Source organism: Dipodomys spectabilis, unplaced genomic scaffold (assembly GCF_019054845.1).
Source record: "Dipodomys spectabilis isolate Male_0828 unplaced genomic scaffold, ASM1905484v1 ptg000117l, whole genome shotgun sequence".
In the NCBI taxonomy this organism is placed as follows: Eukaryota; Metazoa; Chordata; class Mammalia; order Rodentia; family Heteromyidae; genus Dipodomys; species Dipodomys spectabilis.
The window spans coordinates 560161-566190 of record NW_024870794.1 but is presented as its reverse complement, the minus strand read 5'-3'; positions in this window follow the sequence as shown (position 1 = coordinate 566190).

The window sequence follows — 6030 nt, the reverse complement described above, 5'->3', positions numbered from 1 at the left end:
CCTGGAATGAATGAAGTGGTTTTGCAGCTCTCTTCATTGTTGAGTGTGTACATTCTGCCTCCTTATCCTGCAGGTCTAGGTCTCTTCACCTAGCCTGGCTTTTGAAACTGTTTTCTGTCCTCCAAATATAGTGTTTCAGTGGAGTTCTTCCTGCCAATAGGGCTAAGGCTTGGATCCTGAGAACTTCATTTGAACCCAGGATGGGTCAATGATGTTTCTTTCCTGATTCTATAGCTCAAGAATTCTAAGAACATTTAGAATTCTTGAGCTATAGAAGCAGGAAAGAAACATCATAAGAACATTTAGAGTGCGAGTAACTTCTCATCACCAAGCGAAACACAGGAAGCTCTTGAACATCTGACCTTTCAGAAGTGGAAGTCAGAGTGTCATAGACTTTGCTGCCCTGGCTGACTTCAGCCTGTGATACTGAGACCTCAGCCTCCTGTGCTAGGATGATGGGCATGAGCTACTGGTACTCTGCTAGCTTCAGAACTGTAATGACATTGACAATAGAAGTCAACTGCTTATCACAAAGGGCTTGGGGATGATATTAATCCCTTCAACATTGGACCTTTCAGAACCCTGTAGGACACAAAGTTATAATGCTAGAGTCAGAGAGGCTGGGTATATGGATGTGTTCACTTGAACCTTGAGCTATAACTCCAATTCTGGTTACATCTGTGTTCATTTTCCACAGGATGTTCTCATAATTAGCAAATAGGAAAAGTACTTTCATTAATCCTCACTTTTTTCCAGTTGTGTATCTTGTATCAAGCCTGGGCACTGTCCCTGAGCCCTTCAGTTCAAGGTGAACACTCTACCACTTGAGCCACAGCGCCATGTGAGGTCTTTTGGTGGTTCCTTGGAGATAAGAGTCTAACATTCTTTCCTTGTGCAGGCTGTCTTTGAACTGTGATGTTTAAATCTCAGCCTCCTGAGAAGCTAGGTTTCCAAGAGTGAGCCACTGGCATCTAGCCTATTGTTTTTGACAGTCCTGGGGCTTGAATTTAGGGCCTGGGTACTGTCTCTGAGCTTCTTTTTCTCAAGCCTAGCGCTGTACCACTTGAGCCACTCCACAGCTTCTGGCTTTTTCTGAGTATGTGGCTCTGAGAATTCAAACTTTGGCATTCATGCATGCTGAGCAATCTCTTTACCACTAAGCCACATTTTAACCACACCCTTTCAATTTTATCCATCAATTTGCCTATCCTCAAGAAAAGGCTTCTGAGTATAAATCATGTAAAGAAATCCCTATAGGAAGATGCCATAGATAAGTAAGACAAGGTTCATACTAGGGACAGATTCTAAACATGTTAAGACTGTGACAAATACCTCCATTTTATTATGTATTTTGTTTCAACATGTAATATAGAATTAATGAAAAATGAGTCAATGTCCTAATTTATTTTGTTTTTTTTATAATACATGTACAACATGTAAAATATGTGTATAATAACACTAAATACAATAAACAATAAATGAATCAAATAAACACAAAATCAATAATAAAAATAATAATATGTAATAAACATACATATGTAAGTATATATCATATATTACACATGCATGGAAATATTTTTTCCATTGCAGGGCCTTCATTTAGTTCCTGGGAACTCTAGCCTGAATTTCTTTTCCTCAAGTGCAGTGAACTTCACCTTCAACCTTGTTGCAAAAGAGTTACTGGGCAATGCAATCAAATCCCAGCAATGGCAGAAATACTGGCCCAGTTCCAAGACAGTGACTTGATTTTTTTAATGGAAGCAGTTATGTTTATTCAGTTCCATACTGAGCATTAAAAGCAAAGCAGTGTAGAATTTTGTACAGCTAGTTAGACATCCTTGCCTTACGCCCCAAATGCTTCTCTGAGCATTATATTGTTTTGTTTTTTTTGCACATTTATAATTGTAAAAATGTTGTACTGAGAGTTACAGTTGCATGAACAAGGTAATGAGTACATTTTCTATTGAGCATTGTTGCTTCCTCCTTTGTTTTCCTCCTACCATCCCTTCCCTCCAATCTCCACAATTGCTCCCCGTGCCAAGGTCCGTGAGTTAATTTTTTATTTTTGGCTTGGCATGGGGTTTGAACTCAAGTATTGGCAACTCTGAACCTTCCCTGACATTGCTACAGATATACCAAGACCCTGAGTTCAAATCCCAGGGTAGGAAAGAAAATTAGCATATATTTCATACCAGGGAGATTTTTTTTATTTAGTTAAATAATTAATTAATTTTGTATTTATTCTTTTTACTTTTGCCAGCCATGGGGATTGAACTCGGGTCGTGGAAATTCTGTCTCAGCTTTAATCACCCTAGGCTGGGGTGCAGCTTCCAGACCCACAGCCAGTCCTGGGATCCTAGGCCCAGAGGGTTTGCAGGACGAAACAAAAAGTGGGACAGCACAAAAAGTTACAAGCTACAGAGGGCTGGAGGTTTTACATTTTTTTTTCTTTGCATGGTGACTCAGTTGCAAAGTGGACCTGACCTGCCATAGCTGAAGGCTGGTGGACTATCAGGAAAGCTATAGGCCGACCTGTCAACATAGACCTCATTTTCAAATCCCAGTCCCAACAACTACCAATGGCAGGAGATCACAAGAGACTCGATTGAGAGAGTAGTTTGTGCATCAGTCAAGTCTAAAATTGGATGCAATAATCCTAGGATGCTGATGGATCTTTTTTTTGGGGGGGGGGGGGTGCATCCAGTCATGGAGCCTGAAATCTGGGCCTGGGCAATGTCCTTCAGCTCTTCAGCTCAAGGCTAGCACTCTACCCATTGAGCCACAGCACCACTTCCAGCTTTTTTCTTTTTTCTGCTTATGTGGTGCTGAGGAATCAAATTCAGGCCTCATGCATGCAAGGCGAGCGCTCTACCACTGATCCACCTTCCCAGCTCCTGATTGATCTTAATTAATAGTTTATTAAGCATGGAAAGAATAATATTCCTTCAATGGCAGTATAATAAATACCTAAGTGTTGGTCGGAATGTAGTAGAGGTCATTCAGTCATAGATAGACAGCTCTGGCAATCTTTACCAATATATATTTGTTTGTATACCACCGTCTGGCTATTCATGTATTGCTGTTTTGGCCAAATCTGGAACTCGATCTCACTATGTGGGAACCATCTGACAGTTTCATTGTCTAGCGGCTGTCGTGCTCACACAGACCCATTCATGAATTGGGCCTGCTAGGCCCTGACTTCAGATCCCAGCACTGCCAAAAATTTAATCTTGGAGTAAGAAGCTGAGTGTGACACATGTTTTCCTTTTCAGGGAGAGTCCTGGGTGTCAGGCTTGATGGAGACCACATCTGCCAATCTAGATCCTATGTGATAGGATGTAAACAATGTAATAAATGATATAGGTGTCATCAGAGTCAATAAAATATATGGTAAATAAATGAATAAAACAAGAAATAAAATGAATAACCACATCAAACATGATATGGACTGAATATCTGTATGGAAGTGTAAATCCTATCTTTAAAATCTACGTAAAGAGTATGTTTTCCAGGACTAAGGCTTGAATTCAGGCCTAGGGAACAGGCCTGACTTTCTGTCTTCAAGCATGGTGAGATTCCCCTTCCCCCACAGTGCTGCATATTTGCCCAGACCTTGAGTTCAAATTCCAGGCATGGCAGAAAAAAAATACCATGAATTGCAAACCAGGGAGTTAAGTAATTTTTTTTTTTTTACTTTTTTTAGTTGTCTTAATTTTTTTCTTTTTTCTTTTCTTTTCTTTTCTTTTTTTTATTTTTTTGGCCATGCATGTGGCTTGAACTCAGATCGTGGCAGCTCTGCCTAAGCTTCTATCACACTACCCTGGGGTGCAGCCTCCGGAACCAAAGCTGATCCTGGAATCCTAAGACCCGAGGTCTGACAGGAAAACAAAATGAAAATGGCACCAAAAAAAAAAAGCCGCGAGCCACACATGGTAGGTGGTTTCTTGGCTTTGGTTCCTTGCACGGTGACCATCATAGGTCTGAATGACATGTCTGCAACACACAGGTGACCTGTCATTGCTGAAGGCTGGATGGCTGTCAGAAAAGCCATAGGCCAACCACACAACAGAATGCCTGAGTTCAAATCCCCGTCCTGACACCTACCAATGGCAGAAGATCCCAAGAGACTCCTGCCCATTCATAGAAGTTCAGATGGAATGGTATCCAACTCATGATAGAATGAGTAGTCCGTGCAGAGGTCTAGTCTCAAATTAGATGCCATAATCCTAGGATGCATATTGAATTTAATTAGTGGTTAATTAGGCACAAAAAGAATAATATTCCTACAATTGAGGCATAACAAATACCAAAGACTTGGTAGGAATGTAGTAGATGTCATTGAATACTAGATACATGGCTATGGCACTCTGTACTAATACGCATTTATTGGTATACCACCACCTGACTATCCATCTATGGCTATTTTGGTCACCCCTGATGCTCGATCTCAGCTCCTGACAAAAATTTCATCCTGGAGTTAGAAGCCAAGTGTGACATCTGTTTTTCTTTTCTGTGAGAGTGCTGGGTGTCAGGCATGATGGATAACAAGTCTACAAATCTAAATGCTATGTGATAGGATGTAATACATGGTTAGGTATCATCACAGCCAATAAAATAAATGGCAAATAAATGAATAAAACAAAAAATACAATAAATAACCACACCAAACATAATATAGAATGAACATCTGTATGGAAGTTCAATCCTATCTTTAAAATATATATAAGGAGTAGGTTTTACAAGGCTAGGGCCTGAATTCAGGCCTAGGGAAAAGGCCTGACTTTCTGGTCTTCAAGTACAGTGAGCTTCCACTTCCCCCACAGTGCAACAGGGGTACCTGGACCCCAAGTTCAAATCCCAGGCCTTGCAGACAAAAAATGTCACACATTCCAAGCCAGGGAGCTTCATTAGCATTTTAAATATTTTTTTAAAGTTCACTTTGCCTTTATTTGATACATTTTGATTTTAAAACATGAGAGTTTTTCAATAAAGGAGTTTAGACTTTTACATTTTAGCATAGCACATTGGTGTTTCTATTTTGGCCATCTGCCATGAAAAGTGAGAATGAAAATGAGGACATCATTTCTCCCTAGAAAGTTGGGAGAGTTGATGATATTTCTTTTTTTTTTTTTTTTGGTAGGTCCTGAGGCTTGAACTCTGGGCTTGGGCACTGTCCCTGCGCTCTTCAGATCAAGGCGAGCACTCTACCTCTTGAGCCTCAGCACCACTTCCGGTTTTCTAATGGTTTATTGGAGATAAGAGTCTCATGGACTTTCTTGCCTGGGCTGGCTTTTAACCGTGACCCTCAGATCCGAGTCATTGGCACCTGGCAACTGATGTTTTTTTCAATTCAGAGTTACTTCTGTAATTATAAACTGTCTGCAATTTGTGTGAGTTTTCCTCATGCCTACCACGAAATACACTAGGGGTGTCTTCATACCACAAAAGGTTGGGTTTGTGGATAAAAACTCACTTGTGTGAGGAGAGTAGTTACTTGTAAGCATTTTGGGAATAAACTGGATTGTAAAATTAAAAACAAAAACATTGGGACTGGGATGTAGCCCAGCAGTGGAGTAGTTGCCTAAAGAGCATAAGACCCTGGAAGAAAAGATTCCTAAAACTTAGAATGTTAGAATTTTGTATGAACAAAGTTCTTTCTTCGGTGGTGGGGCTTGAACTCTTGGCTTGGGCGTTATCCCTGTGCTCTTCAGACCAAAGGCGTGCAATCTACTGCTTGAGCTACAGCACCACTTCCAGTTTTCTAGTGGTTTAATGGAGATAACAGTTTCACGGCCTTTCCTGCCAGAGCAGGCCTTGAAGCACCATCCTCAGATCTCTGCCTCCTGAGTAACTAGGATCATGGGCATGGGCCTCCCATGCCTGGCACATGAACAAACGTCTTAAAGATTGATTCTGAAGAAAGAAACTTGGAATATAGTTTTAGTACAAATAATTTATAATGCCATGGTTAAGGCACTAATTCAGAAGTATTTATTCATTGACCGGTTTCTTAGTTTCTTCACATATATA